The sequence below is a fragment of the Saccopteryx leptura genome, chromosome 4 (genome assembly GCF_036850995.1).
Source record: "Saccopteryx leptura isolate mSacLep1 chromosome 4, mSacLep1_pri_phased_curated, whole genome shotgun sequence".
Lineage (NCBI taxonomy): Eukaryota > Metazoa > Chordata > Mammalia > Chiroptera > Emballonuridae > Saccopteryx > Saccopteryx leptura.
Window position 1 is genome coordinate 202,223,530 of NC_089506.1, and position 26,075 is coordinate 202,249,604.

Consider the following 26,075-nt stretch of genomic DNA (forward strand, 5'->3'; position numbering starts at 1 on the left):
TAGTTCCTAGTAAGCACCACCAGACTGGAGGGGTGCTGTCCCTGAGTTGGGGGGGACCTGGGAGGGAGATCATGTTGGCGGGGAGGCTCTTGGATTCAATTTTAGACAGTTAATTTGAAGGAGCACCAAGACATCAAGGAATTAGCCCAGGTATGAATGCCTGAGCACATCTGGCAGTATTATCTGGGCAAGACTCCCTTACCCCTCTGAGCCTCAGTTTCCCCACTTGCAAAATGGAATACCTCACCAGGTGATTGTGAAGACCCTACGTGGGGATGTATGCAATTTCCCCAACCCAAAACCAGGTACCGTGAGGAGGAAGTGCCTGTCTGTACTACACTCGGCCTGTTACACAGAGGGACACAAGCCAGACTGGCTTTAGCAGACAAAGAATTTCCTGTCCCTGTAACTAAAACGTAGGGAGTAGATCTGACTTCCCTTGGCTGCATCTGCGGCTCAAGCATTGTCACAGGGGCTTCATTTGTCCCTCAGGCACCTTCCTTCCTCCACGTATATTCCCAGTGGTCACCAGCTCAGCAAATCCATTGGCAGGCAGGGGATGGGAGATGTGTTTTTTTTTTATCCTTCTGGCAGTAAAGACTGTTCAAGGAAGATTCTGATTGGCCCAGCTTGGTCATGAGTCCACCTCAGAGCCAATCACTGTAGCCTGGGTCATATGACTTCCCCTTTGGCATGGCTCCCATTAGTGACTCAGGTGGAAGCAGTACAATCCAAACCAGCAGACGTCCATCACATTCCATCCAATGGGAGTTTCAGGATGGCAAGAGATGTAGATCAAGTTTCTGGCACATTAGCCAAGACATGGTAGTAACCTAAATATCCAATGACAGACGAACGGACAAAGAAAATGTGCTATGTACATACAATGGAGTATTATGCAGCCATAAAAAGACGGAAAGCCTGTCATAGGTGAGCACATGGATGAACCTGGAAGTCATTATGCTGAGTAAAATAAGCCAGACACAGAAGGACAGTCTATGCATGATTGCAGTTATTATGAGGCACCTAAAATAGTCCCTTTCGAAGAACCATAGAGTTAAATGGGGAATTGCCAGGGACTGAGCAGAGGGAGAAATGGTGGGGGTGGGGGGGTATTGGTCAAAGGGTACAAAGTTTCAGCTATGCAAGGTAAGTTCTGGAGATCTATATTTAAAATTTTGCTAAGAGGGTAGATCTTATGTTAAACGTTCTCACCTCAAAATATAAGACTAATAAAGAAAGCAGGAGGAAACGTTTGGAGGTGATAGATACATTTATGGCATACATTTTGGTAACGGTTTCACGGGTGTATACTTATCTCCAAACCTATCAAATTGTACACATTGAATATATACAATTTGGGAAGTATAAAAATTATGATCTAAAAAATAAAAAGTAAGTTTCTGGTGCACAGTAGGAACTCAGTTCCAGGTGGTTGGTTGCGTTAGGATTCTGGAGGTGGAACACCAGAATGGTCCTCCACCCTTATCTTTTACAGTCCTTTATCCTCCCCAATAGCCTCCCATTCCTTGGCCTCCACTTTCCTCAGCCTCCTCCAGTCTTTCACCAAGCTTATAGCTCCAGGGGCTCGAGGCATCCCCAAGCCCAGGGCAAGGCAGCCTGCCATAGGGTATGGCCCACCATGAATGGGTCCAGGGCATCTCTGTCCCTGATCCCAACCAGGCAACCCAGACTCGCGCTATTAGCCCAGGGAACAGTCCAGAGCCTTTGGCATTTCCCTGCAATCCAGAGAGGGAGGCAGGCAAGATCAAGAAAACAGGTTCTTCAGAGTTAGACAAAGATCTTTGCGGTTTATAACGTCAGCGAGAAAATTCCAGAACCCCTTGGGGCGAGCTGCGATGTGGATGCTCCTCTCAGCAATCTGCCTGTGATTGAACTGCTGGGAGCCCCCTGCCAGTTGGCATGGGCACTGTGGAACCTGGAACTTCAGAGCTTAGCAACGAGAAATCTGGAGGAATTCTGGAATTAATTTAAGCAAAGGGGATAGAAAACCAAGAAGGTAATTAGTAGCCAAACAATCAGCGGCTGTGCGGTTTTATTATTACCTTTGCCGCCAAAGCGAATCATGGATATTTTCAGCGTTAATTACAAGCAGAAAGGGAACCAGCCAGCTAGCTATCTTGTCTCAAACGCTGGGGCTGTTTTGTTTTGTTGTTTCCTGTGCTGGTGCTGGGATAAGAATGTGAACAGAGCCCAGGAAGGGTGTACAGACAGGTATGATAATGAAAGAGAAAACACACCCACTCCTGGCTGCCACAGGTCCTACCTCTTAGCCAGTCTTTTTCTGGGATCATCTTCTGTCATGTGACATCGTGGATACTAGCCTGTCTGAAATGTAACTGGAGGTCAGGATGGCAAGAACGGCCTTCTGCAATTTCAGATGGAGGCCCCGTTGAAGGTGACAGTGGCATCAGTTGGTCTGTTCTATGACTATTTATTGAGTACCATTCATGTGTCACCACTGAGTCAGGGTCGACAAAACAGAAGTGAGCATCACATATCCATTTCTGTGGGCTGACAGTCTAGCCAGAGGCAGGGGGAGACTGGATATTCATAATCAATTAATTATACAAATAGCTCTGTCATTATAATGGCACTGATTCTGTGGAGGAAAAGGGTGGGGTGTTTGACCTGAAGAGTTTGTTGGTCTCCGAGCTTCTCTTATTTCCTGGCCTTGAGGGTTGCATTGCAAAGCTTAATGAACGCAGAGGGCCAATCGTGGAAGGCAGGGCCATGTACCCACGGTACAGCCTTGGGCAAGGTCTCTCTCCACTTCATGCTTACTTTCCTCCTCCACAGAATGGGAATAACAGTTCTTCCTGCAGGGGAATGTAAGGTCTAAGTTCAGTGAAATTATTCTGTGTTTGTATAGCTCAATACTCAGTAGTGGGAAAGTGTGAATATTCTGGTTAATAAAAAGTATGATTCAAAGGTATGATATTTCCTAAGTAGTGACTGCTAGTTTTCCAAAAATTAAGATATGATTAAGCACTTTTACATCTGAAATTTTATAACCCGTGCTTTATCATGGCTCTTATACTCTATTAAGATCACCTTTCACCTCTGAGTGTCTAGTTCCAAGTAGTGGAAACTAGGTCCTTTTGCCACTGTCCTTTTCCCCTCATAATATTTATTGAGTTAGTTGAGGTCACATTATGCCCATTTTACAGATGAGAAAAATGAGGTTCGGATGGTTAAATATCCTGCTTTCAAGTGGAGAAGTCAGAATTTGAAGCTAAATCTGATCCAGGGTCCTGTTCTCTATACTAAGGAGCCTCTATTTCTTCAGGGGATGCAAAGGTGTTTGGGGGGTACAAGGAGGTAGATCTGTTGGGGGTGCCCCCTGTGAAGATCTGACTAGGACTAAAGGGACAAACTGTGATGGATCTGATGTGACAATGGCAGGCTGGCCTGATCCTTTTGGATGCTGCTGTAACCCCTCACTGGTTGTCTTGGAGACAGGGTATGTGTGTGTGTGTGTGTGTGTGTGTGTGTGTGTGTGTGTGTGTGCGCGCGCGCGCGCATGTCTGCTACCCAGGTTTGCCCCGGAGATGCCAGCAGTGGGGAGGCAGACCAACCAAATACCCTTGAGAGAAGGGAAGGAAAAGACTGGCCTTCACTTTTTAACTTATTTTTATTATGAAAAACTTGAAGCATACAGAAGAATAGAGTATATGGTACAAGAAACCCCACCTACCCATCACCCCGCTTCAACAATCACCAACTCTCAGCCAATCTTGTGCCATCTACAACCCCTCCCTTCCTCCTGCATCTCAGATATTTAGAAGCAAAACCCACACAGCAGTCATTTCTTTTGCAAATATCAATATTTTAGTATTGACTCCAAAAAAACGGAGTGGGGTTTATACCACCTTCACCCCTACTAAAACTAATACTTTAATATCAGCAAATATCTAGTCAGTGTTCAAATTTCTTTAGTGGTCTCATAACTGTTTTCTTTACAGTTGGTTAAAATTGGGATCCATACAAGGCTCATCCATTGTGATTGGTTGATATGTTTTTTACATCTCTCAGTCTTTTTCTTCCCTTGCAATGTCTTTGTTGAGAAACGGGGGTGGTTGTTCTGCAGAATCTGGATTTTGCTTATTGCATCACCATATTGGTATTATACACGTTCCTCTCGCCCTATATTTCTTATTAATCAGTAGTTAGATCTAGAAGTTACTTAGATTAACGCTTGTTTGTGTGTGTGTGTGTGTGTGTGTGTGTGTGTTTATGATTTCCCAGTAGCTGTTCTGTATTTTCCTTTCGAAGGCACATAATGTCTGGTGATGTTAGCAGCATTCATGATTACTGGATCCATTAGAGGTTGCAAAATGGTGGCAAATAAATTCTATCCTTCTGTCTTTGTTAGCTGGAATACTGTACTTCTATAAAAAGAAGCTTCCTTTAGCAACTATTTGGTTACTGTAAGGTATGGTTCATACCAGAAAGGAGATATGCTTGATTCTCTCCTTTTATTTAACAGTTTTCTTTTTCTTTTTTTAGATTTTATTTATTCTTTTTTTTATATATATATTTTTCTGAAGTGAGAAGCAGGGAGGCAGAGAGACAGACTCCTGCATGCGCCTGACTGGGATCCACCCGGCATGCCCACTAGGGGGTAATGCCCATCTGGGGCATTGCTCCATTGCAATCGGAGCCATTCTAGTGCCTGAGGCGGAAGCCATGAAGCCATCCTCCGTGCCCAGGTCAACTTTGCTCCAATGGAGCTTTGGCTGTGGGAAGGGAAGAGAGAGAGAGAGAGAGAGAGAGAGAGAGAGAGAAAGGAGACGGGGAAGGGTGGAGAAGCAGATGGGCACTTCTGGGTGCCCTGGCCAGGAATCAAACCCAGGACTTCCACACACCAGGCCAATGCTCTACTGCTGAGCCAACCGGCTAGGGCTTATTTATTCATTTTTAGAGAGAGAGAGAAGAGGGGAGGAGCAGGAAGCATCAACTCCCATATGTGCCTTGACCAGGCAAGCCCAAGGTTTCTAATTGGCAACCTCAGTGTTCCAGGTTGATGCCTTATCCACTCTGCCACCACAGGCAACAGTTTTCAAGATAATGAGTTGGATTCTTAACATCCTCCAAAGATGACAAATGAGTTTATGCTTTTTTTCTAATTATCATAGTGAACTCAGATTTGGATGTATAGAATACATTTCAGTCTAGTGCAGTTATTATTCTTACTGATGCTCCAACTGTCCCACCTTGGTTCAGCTGTCCTATCACATTGTCCCCTTCATCTTTTCTGAAATGACCCCAGAAGTCTTTGAGAGCTTCCATGCTACCTGGGTGACAGAATGTTCCAGGTCCATCTTGCACCTGTCCTGCCTCAGACCTGGAATCAGCCGTATGTGCACAGAACCCTGATTTCTCATTAGAAGTGGTGTTTAGAGACCCTGCTCTGAGTCCTGGAGGTGCTCACTGCTACTGAATCGGTCATTCTTCCCCACCTTTTCAGTGGGCAGAGCTAGGAAACACATGCTTTATTCTGTAAGGAAAATTATAGCATGGGTTCATCCTGATGCTTCTGATTCAAATTCAGGACTGCAGATTCCACTTTGTCTCTGTGATTTTACATCCTCATCTTCTTTCTTCCGTGACAGTGTGACAAGGCCTGCTTCTGAAAGCAGAGCTCCTCACATGCTCCCTCCATCAAGCAGGAAGCATGTGAGAAAGCACTTAAGTCTTTCCTTCAGAAAGGACTCCGAGCTGTCTGAGAAAGGCTTAGATGTGGCCCCAGGGGAAGCCCACATCTGGGTCCACAAGGGACCACATCCTCAGGGCAGATGAGCCAGTTCTTTCCATCACACAGGGTGCACCTGCTCATTTAGCTGCTCTCTATCCTGGCTGTGCACCTGAGAAATGATAAAAACCCCTCAGGCCTGCCCTTCCCCCCATCACACTTAGGTCAGACTCTCTGGGGCCAGGACCCTATCATCAATATTTTTTAAAGCAGTCCAGGTAATCTGAATGTGCAGCCAGGGTTTAAAAAAAAATCACAGCTCTAGTTCTTACTTCTCAGACAAAGAAAGAGAAGAAAGAAGCAAGGAGTAATGATAAAACAGTGCTACCTTCGAAGCCCACTGGCTCTGGTTTGAATTCTAGCCCTGCCAGTTTCTAGCACTGAAATCTCTGGAATAGCACCGATTGCTAGAACTTTCCACAATCATCAACATGGTCTGTAGCTGCGCTGTCCAATGTGGTACCCACTAACCACACATGGTGAGTGGTGGGCACTTGAACTAGTCACTAGTGACACCTAGGAAGTGAATTTTTAAATTTTTAACTAATTTAGACATAAATAGCCACAAGTGGCTAGTAGCTAACGATTTGGACAATGTCACTCTGAAAAATCACTTAACACCTAGGAACTTCATATCTGTAAAATAGGGACCAATAAGAGTTATTGGGTTGTCAGGATTAGAGATAATGCATATTAAGTGCCTGGTGCACACAAGGCATTCAATAAAGTGTCAGTTATTTCCTTATTGACATCAGCCTTTCATTCTTTAAAACAAAAACAAAAAAAGCTTGCCTGGAAAAATGAGGGCTCAGAAGCATCCCACCACAGATACAAGAAATTCTAAGCTGTTCCAGAAAAATCCTTGGAAAATATTCCTTAATTGTCAAGTTCAATTGCAGCAGGAGGTTATTAGTTCCGAGGGCTGTATTTCATTACAGATCTTGCCGCAGCTCAATAAATTAAGCACTCACAATAACATGTTGCTTTAATCCCCTCTCGGAACAGGTTCAAGTTGTTTGGTTTTTATATTAGCACAGCCCTTGCAAGGCCACTCACACTGGGCCTGTTTCTTTTCCCACAATTCATCAGCAACTCGGGATATATCTTTGCATCTCCTGACCAGCAGGAGGGAGAATTCGGTGCAAAGCAGACCTCCTTTTATCAAAACTGGAGTGTTTCCCCGTCCTCTGGCCTTTACAAGGTCCGTGTTTCGTTCGCTGAAATTACTGGCAGCTGTATCTGCAACTAAGACAGAAAGCAACACCTCTCAGCAGCCCAGCTCTGGATGCATAAAAGCAACTCACCATGGCTTTTCCATTCTCATCTTCTCTCTAAGTGGCTGATAATCTCACAGTAGAATTTCATTTCCCCTAGAAACTTGGCACCGGAGGTGTCAGCCTGGGAACATATTTGTTTGTGTAAATTAAAAGAAAAGTATGTTTTGACCATATTTAAGTTCTCACTGTACTAGAGAAATAAATACTGGGTTTCACAACGCTTCTCGCTGCACGGTCCTGGCTCACCTCCCCAAACTCCGCCTTTGTTTATAAAGCTCAGGCTCATGAGAACTCTGAACAGCTTATTGCCTCAGAAAGCTACCGGGCTGACCTCGGAGGAACATGTCCACCCGCCCACCCAGGCCCACAAGAAACATCTACTTACCTCATTTGGGATTTGCTTTCCCTGACACACTGTGTCCTTGCCAGGGTGTGCGCGGGGGGCTGGAAACAGGCACCCTCACACGTGCATTGTTGGTGGGTGTGGGGATGATATCAACTTTTTGAAGGACACTGGGCAATAGCTGTAGAAATGAAAAGTGCACATATCCTCCAATTGAGAAATTCCACTTCTTGGAGTGTATCCTATAAGTATACTTGGACACAGGCCAAAGAGCATATATGTTATAACAGCAAAATCCTGGAGTTAGCTGAAATGTTGGCCAGTGCGGACAGGTTAAATAGGTGCAAGTATAGAACTCACTAGAAAGAATGAGGTGGGTGGGAGGGGTGTCTTGTCTTCAGGATATATTCTCACACCCCTGGTTTTCTTAATGTTATGAGGAAAAAAGTGTATGTGCCTGAATATGCTTAGAAAATTTATGGGGATCATGCAAACTGCCTATAGCGGTTACTTTTAGAAAGTGCAACAGGAGTTAAAGAAAAATGACAAAGGGGTTCCTCTATTGCCCACATTATACTCTTCTGTACTATTTTTCTTATCATAAGCGTGTTATTATTTTTTAAAGTTGGAATAATTAAAAAGCATAAAATGGTGTTTCAAAAATCATTTACACACTCTGATTGGAGCAACATAATACAACAATAATACTCTTGTCATTACGTATCTGTGGGGCCAGTGGAGTGGTGGTCAGAATCTTTGCTTTTCTGGTCTTTGTGGAAATAACCTGTAATGGGCTGAGTGGCGGTCCCCAGAGAGATAAGACATACCCATTTCCCAATCCCTGGAACCTGTGCATATTACTTTATATGGCAAGAGATGTGACTAAGTTAAGGGTTGAGATGAGTTGTTTATCCTGGACTATCCAGATAGACACTAAATGTAATCTCACATGCATCCTTTAAAGACAGAAGCAGAGACAGACAGAAAAACGTATGAAGACACAGGCCGAGATTGGAGTGGTGTGGCCACAAGTCAGAAAATATCAGAACCACCAGAAGCGACAAGAGGCAATGAACGGATTTTCCCCTGGAGTAGCTGGGGCCACGTGGCCCTGCCAGACTTTGGACTTCTAGCATCCAGAACGGTGAAATGACTAAGTTTTGTTGTTTTAAGCCACTTAGTTTGTAGTACAGTTGATGCTTGAACAACACACGGGTTAGGGCTATGACCTCCTGCATAGTAAAATAAAATCTGTGTATAACTTTTGACTCCCTCAAAACTGAGTTGTCACTCTGTATCCATGGGGCATTGGTTCTAAGACTCCTGGGATACCAAAATCTGCTGGTGTTCAAGTTTCTGATATAAAATGGCACAAATCCATGCACACAGTTGGTCCTCTGCTTCCGTGGATGCCCAACCGTGGACTGAAAACAGTTAAGGTATTTACTGGAGAAAAAAAAAGTGTATGAGTGGACCCGTGCAGTTCAAATCCACGTTGTTCAAGTGTCAACTGTCATTTGTTATGGCAACCCTAGTAAACGAATACTTCACTGACTTGGTCTTTTAAGAAAAAAACTTCACAGAACTGTGGTTTTGGTGAACAAAAAGCATTCACTCATTCTAAAGATATTTATTGAGCATCTGCAACAGGGATCAGGAACCTATGGCTCGCGAGCCAGATGTGGCTCTTTTGATGGCTGCACCTGGCTCGCAGACAAATCTTTAATAAAAAAATAATGTTAAAAATATAAAACATTCTCATGTATTACAATCCATTCATTTCCTACCGCTCATGTTCATGGTTGCAGGTGGCTGGAGCCAATCACAGCTGTCCTCCGGGACAACACCAAATTTTTACTGGATAATGCGTAACATACACAGGCCATTGTATGGCTCTCACAGAATTACATTTTAAAATCTGTGGCATACATGGCTCTCTCAGCCAAAAAGTTTCCCGACCCCTGATCTACAAGGTGGCAGGCAAAATTCTAGGTGCTGAAGATATAGCAGAGGACAAATCAAAGATGCCTGCCCACCCAGAGGGGACATTTCAGTGAGAGATAGTAAGTAAAATAAATGGAACATAGGGAAGAACTGATGGTAGTGGAAGGAGCTTAGGAGAGTAAGAAAGCATAGAAAATGGAAGGAGGCAGGAAGGGGACCGGGAGAATGCAGTGCACCAGGAAGGTGATATTGGAGCAGAAAAAACCAATACAAAACTTGACCTTCCAAGTGACCACTAGTTGGACCAGAATAATAGGAATGAGTTCCCCTTTCTCCCCTTTTTCTTCCTCCCCGCCTCCGCCTTCCCATGCTCGCTGCCAACCTGCTGTGTGTCAGCAGCTGGGGGTGCAAAGATGAGTGAGACCTGGGTCCCCACTCATGGGAGGAACAGTCATAAACAAATCACTACAAATTGAACATGGGCATTGGCGCAGCGGCCAGGACCAGCTTCATGCTCTGTCCACGCTGGAGAGCAGGGCGGGAGAAGTGGGTGTGTGTTGGGTCCGGGAGAGAGAGACAAGAGGGAACAGGGTGGGAATGTTTAGCTCTGATTTCAGTGGGAAATTAATTGGGAATGGGCACAAGGAGGTGTGTCTAGGCAGTGGTGGGACTCAAATAATATAACAACCAGTTCTCTGCCTTAACCATTTTAAGTATAAAAAAAAGATATACTAAAAGGTCATTTATTATCTCATGCATTTAATACTTAAATAAGGACAATAAAAGAGGTACACAAAACTAGATTGTTATGAGTTTTAAAATATTAATGAAAAAATATTAAATAATATCTGAAAAAAAACAATAAAACTATTAAGATATTTCCATGTTGCTTCTTGACTGGCATCCTCACTTTCAATTTTTTTTCACCTATGGACGGAATGAACATTAATTACTACGGACACTTAGAATACACTGTTGCACAGATGAATGTTCAAAAAGAGTAAGGAATGGAAATTTGTGATTTCCACATTGGGCGGCTGCCCAAGGGCCCACCTTAGAGAGAACCCTGATTACAAGTGTCATTTTAACAATTGGTTCACGAAACTCAACAAAAAATTGGGTATCGGTTCTGCTGAACCCATGCGAACCAGCTGAATCCCACCACTGTTTCTAGGGATTCCCTTATCTCTTACCTTATCTTAAAGCAGGCACACCTGAGGGAGAATAACCTGCCCCTTTTATTTTCACATAATCCACGAAGATGGACACAGTCCCCAAGTGTGGAATTGGGATGCTTTGGGCAACACAGAAACCAGAGTTGATCTTATTGGGGTAAAATGGGGCATCTATCCCTTCCAGCAGCTATTACAGAGAAAGGGAGAGGTTGAGCTGCTCTTGGATCTAGGGACTGGAAGGCTCCAGAGTCAGACACAGCACTATTTTCTCTCCTATCCCCCACCTACATTCCATCCCTCATTTCTCTTTCTCTCTGCTTACTGGCCTCAATATCTGGGACCACTGGTAGCTTTGGGTACTGGAAAGGGCAAAAAAATCAACCTTCCCACCAGCTTCAGTTAGGACAATCCTGAATTGGCCATTTGGGTCACATGACCACACCTGGACCAATCACTGTAGCTGGGCTTAGACGTGGGCTGCTGTGATTGGTGGTGCTGGGTCACGGGTGCACACCTGGACCAATTATTGTAGCTGAGTGATGGGTCTTACGAGCAGCCATCTTAAGCCATATTCCCACTGGGTGTCAGGTCTGTTACCGGAAGTGGGAGAGAAAGTGCTGGCAGGAAAAAACAAAAACAAAAACAGAGCCACCTACCTCTGGAGCCTTCTCCTGGTGATGCTACTTCTGCATTCACTCTGTTGAGCTGGGCTTTGTTTTAACATGTACTCTAGCTTTCTATAAACCCCAAAGCTGCCAGGGCTTACTTAGACCTTACTGTTGTAATTTTTTTTTGTAATTGTTATTACATTACTTTGATCACATTTAAAATGTTTTGTTCATCTCTGGCTAATGATTGCCTCTCCTACTTCTATGGGGAGGAACTGTGTCTGTCTTGTTGGCTACTATATTGATCACATCCAGTACACAGCCTCTTATGTATAGTAGGAACTCAAATAATTGAATGAATGAGTAAGTGAACATTCACTCATTCACTGAATATCCTACAGAGGACAGGAGGAGCTGCAATATCCTTATTTGTTCTCTCCTCAATGAGTCCCTCTCCTCCCTCTTCCCAGTCGTGTTGCATACATATGACAAGGTCGTTAGTCTAAGTGCCTCCTTGGGTGGCATCCTGACACACTGAAGGATCCAAGTCTCTGGATGAATTCTTGGGTTGAAAGTCTAGATAAATGCAAAAAAATAAGGTTCAATTGGTTGGGAGAGGCTCCTCTTAGAGAAGGATAATGGAGCTCTGTCTAAGCTGGGAGGGATCGGGTGCCATGACTGGTTGCCAATGCCTGCCATGGCCACCTGCCTCTAATGGGCATTTCTGGTCCTCCCGCTGCTCTGGGTTGTTTGCTAACCAGTGGGCCTCTGTTCTGAAGACTGCAGCCCTGTCATTTGCTGTGATATCAGAGTACACTCAGAGTCCAGGACAGAACAGTGTAGCCAAGTAAAACAACTGTAAGCTCTTAGGGAAGAAGGCTTAAGACAAATGGCTATTTTTTCTTAAAGTATACTTATAACCTGCATGTCAGCTGGGGTTATCTTATTTTTGGAGAGTCAAATGCAATGGGTTTTAACCCTATCCCACATGGGAGACCCAACATTCCTTGGAACCTGTCCAGGGATTGGGGGTAAGGGCTGCTATATCTCTCCTAGGCACCAAAGACTCCAAATCCCTGTGTCCAATGACTCAATTCTGCTTGGGCAGCCTTCTGCTGGCCCCACGGGCACATGACCCTTGCAGTTACATAGGGTCAATGTTTACTTTGATGCTCTGCTGTTGTCATCTTGAACTTATTTTAATAATTCTTGAACGAAGGGTTCCAGACTCTCATTTTGAACATCATGTAGCCAGTCCTGCTTCACTCAGGGGCTACTCCTTTTCCACCGCATAATGACCCACCCTAGATCCTGCCCCAATCCCTCCATCCTCCCCAAATTCCATTCACACAAGGATGTGGTTGTAGGAGATTTGAACTGAAGGTTTGGGGCAAAAGAAAATGTTGACCTCTCAGCCAAGTCAACAACATAAACTGCAGTGTTTAAACTAGCTTCCAACTACTTAGTGGGGAATAAAGTAGAGGAGAAAAGGCTGAAGAATCAAAACGGACAACAGTTGATACCTGTTGAAACCAGATGATGAGTATGGGGTGCTTGTTATAGTGTTTTCTCTGCTTTCAGTGGTAGGAAATTTCCAGAATACAAAATTGGACAAGGCAATATAAGACATGTCTCAGGCAGTTCCTCAGAAAGTTAAATATGGAGTTACCCTACGACCCAGGATTTCCACTCCTAGGTATAGACCCAAGAGTTGAAAACTTATGTCCGCACAAAAACTTACACACCAATGTTCATAAAAGCCAAAAAGTGTAAATAAAATGTCTACCAACACACAAATGGAGAAACAGAAATGTGGATATTATTCAGCCATTAAAAGGAATGCACTACAGCGTGGATGGACCTTGAGAGCATTGCGCTAATTGAAACAAGCCAGTCACAAGGGGTGACATACTTCATGATTTCCGTTTACATGAAATAGCCAGAATGGACTAATCTATAGACAGAAAGTAGATTAGTGCTTGCTTAGGGTGGGAGACGGGGTGTGTTGGAGAATTAGGGGTGAGGGCAATGCCAAAGGGTATGGAGTTTCTTTTCTGAGGTGACAAAAATCTAAAATTGACTGTCATGATGGTCACCTAAGTCTGAATATACTCAAAGCCACTGAATTATATACTGCAAATGGGTGAACTGTATTTTAAGTAAATTATATCTCAATAAAACTATTTTAAAAAAATTATGCCCTCCTGACAGGAATCCTTAAGCTTTAGCCTCCTGCCTCCTGGGAAATCCCCCTGCCCCAATCTCCTCCACCCTCTCCCCACACCCAACTGCCACCCCTACTTCTGGCTACCTTTTTTTTTGTGTGTGCCTTAAGATTTTTTTTTTTTTGTATTTTTCTGAAGCTGGAAATGGGGAGGCAGTCAGACAGACTCCCGCATGCGCCTGACAGGGATCCACCTGGCATGCCCACCAAGGGGCGATGCTCTGCCCATCCGGGGCGTCGATCTGTTGCGACCAGAGCCACTTTAGCGCCTGGGGCAGAGGCCAAGGAGTCATCCCCAGCGCCCGGGCCAACTTTGCTCCAATGGAGCCTCGGCTGCGGGAGGGGAAGAGAGAGACAGAGAGGAAGGAGAGGGGGAGGAGTGGAGAAGCAGATGGGCACCTCTCCTGTGTGCCCTGACCGGGAATCGAACCCAGGACTTCTGCACGCCAGGCTGACGTTCTACCACTGAGCCAACCGGCCAGGGGAGATATTTTTAATTCTCTGAGAAGATGACCTTTCCAAAGCCAAAGTACCCCACTGAGGTACAGTGATCCCTCGTCTATTGCAGGGGCTAGGTTCCAGAACCCTCTGTGACAAGCAAAAATCCGTGAAGTAGCAGCCTTATATTTAATTATTTATATATTTTTAAGGCTTTATTTCGATTTAATATTCTTTTAATATGTTTTAATTAATATTTTTATATTGTTTTCAATTTTTTAGGCTAGAAAATGCTTATTCTGTTGCAAAAATAATTAAAATAATAAATATATAAAAAAATACCTATATACCGCAAAATTCCACAATATGGCAAAAAGTTTGCGATACGAAATTAGATATATACAATTAAAAAATCCGTAGTACACTGAGTCCACGAAAAGTACACCATGCTATGGTGAGGTACAACTGTATTCTCCTAAATTATAGCACTTCTACAACTTTAAAAGCTACTCAGTTGACAGCTATTGAAGTTACCACTTAAAAATCCCCATGGTGTGCCATTGTGGCAGTCACTAGTAAGTCCTTACAGCTGTAAATACCAAGAGCATCGTAATTCTTTCAAGGAAAGAGAGGCCTACTCAACTTCTCCAGAGCCAGTTGTCTTTGTTCTGAAACATAACTCTTAGTCACCTCCCAGGTAGGGAGAGAAGGTGGCAAAGAACATCGCCAGGGCCACGTTTTTCTTAACTGAAAGGCAGGTATTGGGGTCTGGAACAGGGGTGGGCAAAGTCTAGTGTGTGGGCCAAATTCAGCCACTTCCTATTTTTGTAAATAAAGTTTTATTGGAATACACAGACATATCTATTCATTTGTATGTTTATCTACAGCTGTTTTGTTACAATGGCAGAGTGGAACAGCTGTGGCAGAGACCATGTGGCCCGCGACATCTAAAATACTGAATTACTGGCCCTGGGGATGGGAGATCTGGACTTGAAGCCCAGCTGATCAAAGGCTGGATGTGTGACCTTGGGCAAGTCAGTTCCTCTCTCTAAGTATTTCCTCATCAGTAAGCCAGAGATGGTAACAGTGCCTCTTTTATATAAATATGTTGCGTGTGCAACTAAAATGATTTCATACATGTCAAGTGCCTGGTATCCAACATGTGTTGGCGATTATGATGTTATCTAGAAAATGAGGATGGTAACCCCTACTTCACAGGGTTATCAGAAGCAAGGGAGATAACACCTTTGCAAACAGTTGGCAAAAATCGTCTAAATGTTTATTATTGTTATAAATCCCTGAAAGGCTTTTGAGATTATTCTTTGCTTCTTAGTAATATTTATAATTTGGAGCTTTGAGAATATTGAAAAACTCTAATTTCAGAGGAAAAAAGGACATTTAATCCAAAAACCCAAACTTTCACTTATCGGTTCAGGAAATTGTGCCCCCTGACGATGACACGAAACCTGCCCAGAACTAAAACCCGAGCATTCTTTCTGCTGAACGCTACATTTCCCCCAATGCAGGAGCACAGGAATCCAGGCCCCCGTGCTTTTCAATACTCATGTTGTCTCTGAGCTCCCCACCAGAACCTGTGAAAGAGGAATTTGCTCTAGCTTTTGGCAAACAGGTTTGGGGCAAGGAGAAGAGACTTGTGTCTCCACACCCTTTGGGGGCTGTGCAGAGAGCCTGCTGAGGTGGCCAGGACTGCCACTGTACCATCAACAACCTGCTTTCCTGGAAGGTGTCTTTTCAATAGGTTTGGTTCTGGAGATAGAGCAGCCTCCCATTTACTAACTGTATCACAACTATTAACTGAGCAGCTAGTACATGCTAGGCCCTGGGGATATAGTAATGAGTGGGTTGGGGCCTCTGACCCTGGCAACTGCCCCGCCTGCTTTCTAATAGGGGCAACAGACAAACAAGTACATACTTGGACAATTCAGCTCCCAAATAAATCTTCATATTCTCCCCAGAATTTCAGTCCCACACTAAACACTGTACGAGGGGGTCCTCGGGTAACGACGCAGTTCTGTCCCTACGACAGTGATGTAACCTGAATTTTGGTGTAAGTAGAAACACACCCTAGCCCAGTGGTAGTCAACCTGGTCCCTACCGCCCACCATAGCGAAGCAACCAAAGTATAAATAAAAAGATAGATTTAACTATATTAAGGTGTTTTATAAAGATTTATTCTGCCAAACTTAGTGAAAATCCAACATAAAGTACTTGGTAAGTAATTATTATTGTATGCTTTCACTTGCTGTAACTCTGCTTTATAAATTTTGTAAAGTAAAATTACTTCCCTACTTTATAAATCACCATTACTGTGGAACTGGTGGCAGTTAGAAAATTTTACTAACAGAGATGCAAAAGTGGGTGGTAGGTATAAAAAGGTTGACTACACCTGCCCTAGCCTAACACAAATGGAACACTTGCACTTTTAACAGTCCAAATGGCGCAAGTGTACTGGGGGATGCCAACTCCCTCACTCATATGGCCGCGTTACTGCGTATTCTTCTGCTGCACACAACCGAACTAGTTCACCCAAGTAGTCCGTAAGTATGGCGCTAACGCGTAAGCTGAGACACTCACGTCTCAATATTTTTAAGTTTTTATTGGAGTGAGCATTGTAAACTCAAAACGTCGTATGTCGAGACTGTCGTGACCCGAGGACTGATGATCTGGAACTGACTCTGGACCTGTCTGTATGATATATGGATGGTGGGAGTTATGAGTGGCAGATTTGGAATAAGTCAGATCTGGGCAAGACTGGCTCCATAATTTGAAAACCCAGGGCTCCTGGTTCCAAAATTATTAAGAATTTCAAGACAACAGCAGCAGAGCATTAAAACAAGTGCAGGCCCCCAACCATGGAGCCGGCCCTGCACCTGGAGTCAAACACCTGTCCAGCTGGGGACACTGGACACATTTTTCCACCTGCCTGAGCCTCAGAACAGGAGATGCTCAGGCCCAGCTGAGGGCTGGTTGTGGTTAGTGAGAGGAAGCGTGTAAAGTGCTTAGCAGGGAGGATGCACTCACCAATCTTACCCGTGTTCTCAGCCGGCCGTGACTGCTGCATTGCCTCCTATAAGAATAGTGCACATTTGTTATTCTTAGATAAGAGCTGAGACTTATATAGCACATGGTCGATGCCAGGCACTGTCCTTAGTTCTTTAGGGACGCCGGCTTATTTCATCCTCGCTGCAGTCCTATCACGTAGAGATTTTTATTCTAGCACCTAGACAGGGAAACTGAAAAGTAGGAACTTGCCCAAGGTCACCTGAGGTCACACACCAGTCAGTAGAAGAATCCAGATTCAAACAGGGGACATCTGGCCCCCAGGTCTGTGTCCTTAATCTAGCTGTGTGTCCCGGGCGTGGACACATTACTGACATGCACATGTGCATACACAGGCACATATGCACGCCCTTCCCTGACATGCTAACGCCAAGTGTACAGTGTGGAATTTCCCCCATCACATGGGATTTTCTTTCTTTGCTTCCTCTTTCATCTGTCTCCCCCGACTCAACTGGGAGCCACGAGGGCAGGGCTGTTTGCTCACTGCTGTACCTCCGGCACCTGTCACAGTGCTTTTGCACACATGGGTCCTCAACAGACATGCGCCCAGTGAAAGGAGGCAAGAAGCAGGTGTCCGGTCAGAGCACTCTGCCCCAGAATCAGCAGAAACCATCTCCCCCCTCTCCTGGCTTTCCTCACCGGAGGTCCTCCCATGTCGTAGGCTGGAGGCATTTAAGGGGTGCCTCGGGGACCCAGCCCACATCTGGCATGCTGCTGGGCAGGGTGGGTGTGGGTTGTGCTCTGGCGGCTGGGCTGGCAGCCACTTGCTGACCTCTAGGTGTCCGCCCCAGCTGGCCAGCTGGGCCCCAATGCCACCCTCTCCTGTGACACTGCAGAAAGTAAAACAGTAGTCTGCCCCTGCCCCGTGCTTGCTGTTCCTGCTCAAAGCCACCAACCATCCCAGGAGGTGGGTGGGGAGCTGGTGCCCCAGCCACGCACAGGGTGGCCCGTTGGAGGGGAGTCCCTCCAGGCCAAGGGCACTGCTGTGTCCCCCGCCCTCCCCCCCAGGGCTGCTGGTGCCCTATTTGGGAACAGTCAGAGCTGCCGAACCGAGCCCCTGCTCTGAGGCAGAGGGTTTACTATTCTCCCCATTTCACTGAGAAAACTGAGGCCCAAGAGATGCCCTGGCCGGGAAGGAGGTTGCTGGGGCATCGTGGGCCTAACATTAAGAGGCAAATAAGAGCTATGGGTGGGTGTAGGGCAGAGGTCCAAGGGGCTCTGTCTCATTGGTGTTGGCAAGCAAGGATGGGAAGACATGTGACAGCCAGATTGTCATGGACGGAGCCCTCCACAGATTTGAACTGGCAGCCCACCCTTCTGTCCCACCCCTCCCCACCCCAGCTGCATGGAGTCATCTTGAAAATCCCTAAACAAACAAGAACACTGGGTAATTTTACACACTTCCAACCTGATTTCTGCTCTATCCTCAAACCACCTGTACTCTTTAATATTTTTCTTTCAAGCAATTCACCCTTTTTTACTTACATAAATTGATGTAAAAACAAATAAGCAAAAAAAAAAAAAAAAAGTGGGGTCCTCTAGTTCTACCCAAAATTGAAATCTAACTGCTTGCCTCGAGTAGAAATCAGTTGTACAAAAAATACTTATTAGAATAATTTAGCCAGGTACCACTTAAAATCACTGAGTAGATGGATGGGCACATCAGAGCTGGGAAACTTCCATTCCTGAATGGGGGGGGGGGGGAATGGAGGCCCAGAGAGGTTGAGTCACTTGCCTGGGGTGACAGAGAAGAGTTGGCAGAGCTCTGGGTGGCTGATTCCAGGAACCAGAGCTTACTGTGGGGCCACAGTCTCCCCTCCTGTCGAGTTGTCTCAGGGTATCAGGCAGGTATTAATAAAGATCAGCACTAACTAACACTTGCCACGTTGAACGCTTTCACTGCCCCATTTTCAAAGAACCTTCGAAGCTGGTGTATCACTTGAATTCATTACAACATTGGAACAACCAAGAACCCTTTGAGACCAGAGCACAGGGTGTTGCCCCTCCCTTGGAAGATAGGGAAACTGAGGCAGACAGTGGGGAGGTGGTTTGTCTCAGGTTGTGAGTAAGCAAGCCAGTTCTGTCCAGGGGCCCGTGCCAAGGTGAGGCTCCCAGAGGCACTGCTGGAAAGGACCAGGCTGAATGTGAAATTCGCCTCGTCAAACAGGCAGCACTTGTTTCTTTCTCACTTTCCCCACCTCCCCCCAGGAACCCCCATTGCAAATGCGGACGGTAGCCACAGCCCCCCATTTCCCAGGCCTGACCTCCAAGATCCTGCCCCTGCAGGGCAAAGAGCATGCTTAGCCACCTGTGTTTGCGGATGACATCTTTTTCTTTTTTGTGATGGTAACCAGTTCTGAGCGCTGTTGAGGGGAGACCTATCAGGGACCAGAAGAGAGAACTGGAGGGTAGGGGGAGGAACATCTTTCTCTTTTTCTTTAGTTGCTGGAGGAGCTCAGACCTGCCATCTTCCCAGCTGTGCAGGGCCAGCCCAGTGACCCCCGAGGAATACTGCAAGAGCAATAAGGATTTTTAGGGGCATTATGATAGTGGAATGGAAACACATCTGCCCCCAAAAGTCCCTCATTTTCCCTGCGGTAATGAACCAGCTGGGCAGGAAGTGGTGGCTCTCTGAGAACCAAGAGCCAAAACTAAAAAGGAAAAAATGTACAAAGTTAGAGCAAACTTTCAACAAGCCAAGGCTTTCCTGGTGTACGGTGGCTCCACCCAGGCTCCCAAAGGCTGGTAATGATTGGCTGGTACTCATTGGGCTAAATGCCTTTCCACACAGTGGCTTCAGTACAGATGCGCCTCCTCTATGCTCAGAAGAACCAGGATCTGGAACCCCAGAGCAGGTTACAGATCATTCCCTAATGCCAGGCCACTTGCCAGAGACTGTGACATTCCCCAAGACCCCAAATGGTTATTTCAAACTCTCAATAATGTCCTGAGAGAACCACGAGTCCATCAGTACCTCCTCCCCTGCAATGTGGGAAAGTCAGTCAACTGGGAAACCCAGATGAAAATGTCTGGAAAGCAAGCAGCTGTTTCCACAGCTGTCCAGCCAACCAAAAGGTGAAGGGTTGGGTAGGGGAGAGTAGTGGTTATCGTTGATAGGGGGAAACAGGCGAAAATCACAGCTAATGGCCATGTGCCATCTTTGAGGTCCCACTACTAACAACTAGGGATTAAGGAGTCCAGGATAGTGGCTCCCCTGGGCATGTGGCCTCTGAAGTCTCAATCGGCAGGAGCCCCTTGTACCCACCAGCACCCCAGGCTGTGAAAGGGTTAACCTCTCCACCAGCCACTGACACCAGAGGAGGAGGCTGCTCACTCAGCAAGCTGGCATATCATACTGGGCCATCGCAGAAGAGAGGAACTGAAAACAGCCTCTGTGAGTTCTGTGAATGGAGGCATCCTTATCACTAACAGGACGAAAACGGGGCAAAATGCCTTCCCGACACAGAAGCAGCTACCCGGGCGCTTGCTGGATCACTGACACCTGTCGTGTGGCCTTGGCGCTCTGGCGGGGACTCTGGCACAGATACGGGCGAGCACCCAGCCACTGTCTGGGCCAGGCCTGCGAGGGAGCGATTCTACACTCGCCATGTGACAGCCGGCAACCAGATCTGTTCTTTCAAGCAGCACCTAAAATGTTCTTTGGGTGAACCTAAGGCTAAATATGGCAAGGCCTGCGAGTGCCCAGGCTGGACCTTTTAATACCATTCTGAGATGCAATCAGGAACCCACGAGGCCTTTTGGTGGCCTGGCGTCTAGTTACTGGGGCCAAATGGGAGTCCCGTGGGAGTGGCTGACTCAGGGCCGGGTGCACCTGCCCCAAGCGGGTTCTTTCTGCTGCCAAGGCAGGGCAGGCGGATTTCCTGCATTTTTTACTCCAGACTGCTCATCCAGTTCTCTTTCTCTCTCTCTCTCAATCTCACTCTCACTCTCTCTCGGCATAGTCCCAGGGGCCTCAGATGGAAGTCCCTTCATCGGCCCAGCTGGCCCAGTGATGGTCCCTTAAAGCCCCCTCCTTTCCATTCCAAAGCTACAACCCTGTACTCTCAGCCCGGGGTTTCCTGCGTGACAAGGGGGCTCCCTCCGCTCCCTGGTGGAGGGAGGCCTGCTGGCAGGAGCACACGGACGGACGGACGGATGGACAGACAGACGCTCAGGCAGCTTGCAGAAAGCTCGGCCGTGGGCCTGCTTTGTCGCTGCCTCTGCACCTCACCCTCGGCCCAGCCCAAGCAGATGGCTCGCTGGGAAGCCCCATCTCTGGCGAGCAGGGTCTCAGCCTGGGCTGCAAAAGCACAGCTCTGCTCCCAAACTTTCTAGACTCGAGTCTGCTCCTGCACAGGCAGATTTGCTCGGAGCCTGCCTCATCTGTTTCCCTTTAGCAAAGCGGGTTCTGCCCTCACCCGAGCCCACGTGGTCACCGCACAGTAAACCCTGCAGAGTCGCAGACAAGGCCGCCCTGGGGAGCCGAGCGCCCCTCATTTAGGCCAAGAAACGCTGCAGGCTGGGCCCCAGGGGCAAAGACCCCTGAGCACCGGTCTGGGGCTTGTCTGGGCTCTGGTGTTGGCTCTAAGGCCACGTTCAGGCCTGCCCTGGCAGCAGTCCAGGCCGTCTTGGACAGAGATGCCAACAGGCCTGGGCACTGATCTCACCCACGAGTCCAACAAGACAGCCTGGCTTTCGGCACACCTCGGAGGAAACTTTCACACCAGGCCGCACAGCTCACCGCCGCTCGGCCAGCCACTCACTCCTTCCCTGCCGGCGCCAAGTCCTCGGCCAGAGGCTGCAGCTGCCCCCGGCTGCCCAATGCATTTTTTAAATGGCTTTCTGGTGACACGAACACGAGTTCTCATTTTCTAGGTGTGTCTCCCTTTCACCTACTGGTGCGGCCATTCAAGGACACTGAGAAACAATTTGGCTTTGTGGGTCCTTAAACTCAAATGCTTTATATAAGGAAGATGATGTCAAATCAGAAACTTTTAGGCTCTGCAGAGATTTGCTTATGCCCCCTACAGCTGAGGACGTCAAGAAAACAGCCTGTGATGACAAGAGACCATGAGGAGGGCTGGGGGCTCGGGGTAATGAAAGGACCCCCGCCCCCAATTCCACTCGTTCCAAACTCTACTTAACACCCACCGTTTGGCCTGAAAAGCCTGCACGGCTACTTAGGCCTGAGAAGTCCACGGTTGTTTATATCATGTTCTTGTGGGTGTCTTTATTCAGGGTTCATTTTCACCTCATTCCAAAAATAAGAAGCAAAAAAGACTTCACCTTTTCCTGAGTTTGGGATGCTGGGCAAGAAAGGAAAGTTCCCACTTCAGTAACTCTAATCAAGTGTTTTCTTTTGTTAGCATGGGCCCTTGTTTCTCTGACCAGTGATTGATTTTTAAGTACGGAGTTGGCCCTAACTTTTCCATCAGACTAATTTTCTAGTCTCATGCCTAAAGTAGCTGGATTTACTCTACAAACCCAATTAAAAGAGGGGGAGCCAATCTATAAGGAAGCTGTAAGTTTATTAGCTGGCAATCTTCTTTCTGTTCTTAATATAAGGTGGGAGGGGGCCTAGGAAACAAGAAACAGGGAGTGTTCCCTCCCTCGTGGGGACTTTTCCAGCTTTCATTTGTTTGAGTCAGACATGCAGGTTTTATTTTTAAGGAAGTATTGGTTTCACGGCAGCAGCACCTTTAAAAATTTTACCCCCAGCTAGACCATATTCTTTTCTATTGAAAAAAAAAAGTTTTTTCGCAATGAGATTTGCTATGTGTATGGCTAAGAACGAAATTCAGAGTTGCTATTTTTCCCCCTAAATCCACAAGTCTTGGGGGAGGAAGGGGATAGCAACTGCTTAATGAATTTTACGCAGAAAATGAAAAAAAAGGAGAAAAGGCAAAATGTAATAGGTGTGTGCATCAGTTCCATGTTGAGTTTTTTTTTTTCCTTATTAGGTCGGGGGAGGGGTGGTGGTAAGAATGTGAAAAGAAGCTGTGATTCTTCGCCCGAGTTAATGACGACTTCTCACTTGCAAAGTACTGATTTATAATCTCTTCATCATACTGCTTTGCTTGTTTCCAGGCTGAGAGGGGTGAACGTTTGCTAAATGTATATTCATAATTACATGCCCAGTTTCAGAGAGCTGAATTTAAGCAGTGACTATAGTGAGCAAACACTCACATGTGACACTAAGCACTAAAGCCTGCCTGATTTTCCACACTTAACAATTCAGTCATTTCAACGTATGGCTTCATCGCCTCAATTTCAGCTCAGGGTCCTGGCGCAACATTCAGTGTTCCAGCCTGGGTAATTCACGGAAATCGCCCCTATTTGTAGAAGTATCATTAAAGGCTAATTTGGTGAGATATCCTTATTTAGCAGAGCAAATAGGATCTGACAGCCCGCCGGTGCTCTGACGGCGGTGACAATTCAGCAAAGCACAAACACAATTTCTTTTACAACGTGACAATTTCCCATCGCCCAGCTTCACTGGAACTGTGGGCTCTTGAAAATTGTGCTGTTTCATCGTGTCCCATAACAAAGAGAAAGGACTGTGGCAGTAAAACACTGCTTTTGCCAGGGCCGGGGGAGTGCGACTGTCATCGTGTGTCTTGTGTGCCCTGTCTACTAAGCACTGACCCTTCCATCAAGGACTTTGTTGTGTTCAAAAACTTTTCAGGTCCAGTTTACTTTTCTATTCCCTGTTGTGAACACTTGATTGAAATCCAGGTTTGCAAATAAACTTCAGGTACGTGGATGTCCGTAGGTTACAAATGGAGAGCAGGGGTGTGTGTGTGTGTGTGTGTGTGTGTGTGTAAATCAATACAACGTAATAAGGTTCATGTTCTGGGAGGGATATTCGTCCCCTACTATTCACCTTTGCCTTAGAAAATACCCTGTGAACATATCATGCAGAGTTTCTTATAAAATGACTTAGAGTGAGGCAGCAAAGAATTGCAAAGAAATAGTGTGATTCCACACGGAAGCAAGCGGAGCGTTGCTCCTCTGACAAATCTAAAGGCAAATCTAATTATGATTCATGGTTTCAGTGGTGTTTGATTTTGGGGGTGTCAAATGCTTTGATGTGACCCATGTGCCATTCATTTCCTTCAAATCCTGTCCACGAAAACATCTCATCAAACCACTGGGTAAAAAAAAAAAAAAAAAAAAAATTGTACTTCTGCCTTCTCAAATCTCTTTTTGGCCTTCTAAGCAAAGAGGCCCTTGAATACAGCAGGTTCAACAAACTGAGGAAATATCCACATCCACACACACAAAAGAACATTCCCCAAAACAGCCTTTCACTTTTACCAAAAGTAGTAAAACTCCCCCCTTTCCTCTGACTTTTAGAGGCACAGCCTAGGGGTGTCAGCTCTCTCCCTCCCTCCCTCCCTCCCTTTGCAGGGGCTGCTGGGACCTGAATCCCTCGCTGTTGAGAATGACCCCAAAAGCGGGACTTTGTGGGCCAGTTGGATAAAACATAAACTCATCTCGCCCTCAAAACCCCGATTCTGGGACCACAGCCTTCAACATCTCCTTTCTGGAGAAGTGACCCCTCCCCAGCTCACAGCACCGGGGGCAGGCTGTGCCGGAGCCAGGATTTTGAAGAATCCTGTATAACTGAAGGAATCATTACAGGTTCATGTCACAGAAAAGCTGGGGTCCTGGTAGGGAGGGGGCATATCTGCCTACCCCACTGGGGCATCTTTTGCCTTTCTTGCCCCCAGACCCACAGTTGGGCCTGAAATGTTCCCAGGTAAGACGCTGGGCGCCCAAAATGTCCCTTAGCAAAGCGCGAAAGGCACGCCTGTGGTGCCTGGTACACTTCCACCCCCATCCCCACCCCACCCGACTGAAGCTTAGTTATTTGTGCCCTTAATTGTCTCTCATTAAAGTCAAATTTGCTGCTAGCCCAGAGTGGGGGAAATTATTTCCATCTTAATAGCTCAATTAGCCTCTGGGTTCTGATAGGCCACCCCCTCACATACACCTTTTCTCCCTACCTTAAACCCCCTCCTTTTTTCACAACTTCTCCTAAAAATAAATTATAAATATGGATGTGTCCTCAAAGGATCTGAGCGGCACATTCCAGCGCTCCTCGCGACGGGATTGGAAGCAGGAGAAACCAGAAACGCCACTTCCCCCACTCCCAAATCAAAATGCCTTCTGCTCCCCCCCCCCCAACTTATGCCAGAGCAACTTTGTTAGTCTGCGACCCTGACACCCCGATCCCCACCCGGAACCCAGTTTTTCGGACTTCTGCCCAGCAAAAGCTAAAGCCAACGTGCTATGGCCGCCTGCTCCAGGAAGGAAGGGAAGGAGGGAGGGGGCAGCCAACTTTACTTTGGGGAGGTGGTAACTCCCTGGGGACTATCCTCCCGGCTCTTCCGGACGTCCGCAGTAGGGTGGCGCTGGCCCCCGTCCGTGCCGGAGCTGCCCCGGGCGCACGTGGAGAGGTGGGCGCGGAGGGCGCCGACCCGCAAGCAGGCGGCCTGCTCTCCGCATGGCATTGATATCGGGGTCACGCAGCGAGTCAGTTTCCCGAACGGGCTTTCCGGGGTGGGGGCGGGGTGGCTGCCTTTCAAACTGCCTCGTTAATTTCCCAGCCCGAGCATCGGGGAGGTGGGGGGCTGCCTCGTCCCCATCCCACCTCCTCCCCTAACACGCCCCTCTCCGGAGACAGGGAGCGGGCCGGGGGTAGCTCACCCCACCGCGCTTCCCAGACTAGCGTCTCACACGGGGTCCCGGGAGAACCGCGCGCTGCCCTTCCCTGGCCGCCACCTCCCCGCTCCCGTTCCCACCCGCCCCCCGGGCGGGCGCCCCGCACCCCTCTCAGCCCCGGGGGCCTGGGCACCCACCTGCCGCGGCCCCTGCCCTAGCCCGGGGGAGGGGTGCCATGAAGGAAAAAGGGGAGACTCACCGCCGCTGCCTCCTCCCGGAGTGCAGGAGGTCCCCCGGGGCTGCGCCTTCCAGGGCTCCCGGGAGGCGTGCGCGGGGCAAGGGGTGGGGGGGTGTCCCGCGGGCCCTGCAGCCTCCGCCTTGATTGGAGCCCAGGCTCCAATCCTTCTCCGTGGGGTGGGGTGGGGGGCAGACTTCAGAAAAAAATCCCACCTTCCCCAGACGAGATCCAAGTGATGGGGTGGGGGCGCAGAATATCCTCTGCAGAGAGAGCACAGAGCCCACCGGGCTGCGCCCGGCCTCCC

At 47.2% G+C, this 26,075-nt stretch overlaps 1 long non-coding RNA gene across 2 annotated transcripts; it reads right to left on the reverse strand.

Moving 5' to 3' along the window:
* Window positions 1-3,641: 3,641 nt before the first annotated feature.
* On the reverse strand, window positions 3,642-26,075 carry LOC136403623 (uncharacterized). Of its 2 annotated transcripts, none has more exons than XR_010751160.1 (4): window positions 25,793-26,075; window positions 16,828-16,873; window positions 7,439-7,577; window positions 3,642-7,021 (listed from the first exon to the last, which is right to left on the reverse strand). It is a non-coding gene; the product is annotated as an uncharacterized lncRNA (long non-coding RNA). The 2 variants fall into 2 exon arrangements; XR_010751161.1 differs by having other exon boundaries at window positions 3,642-7,174.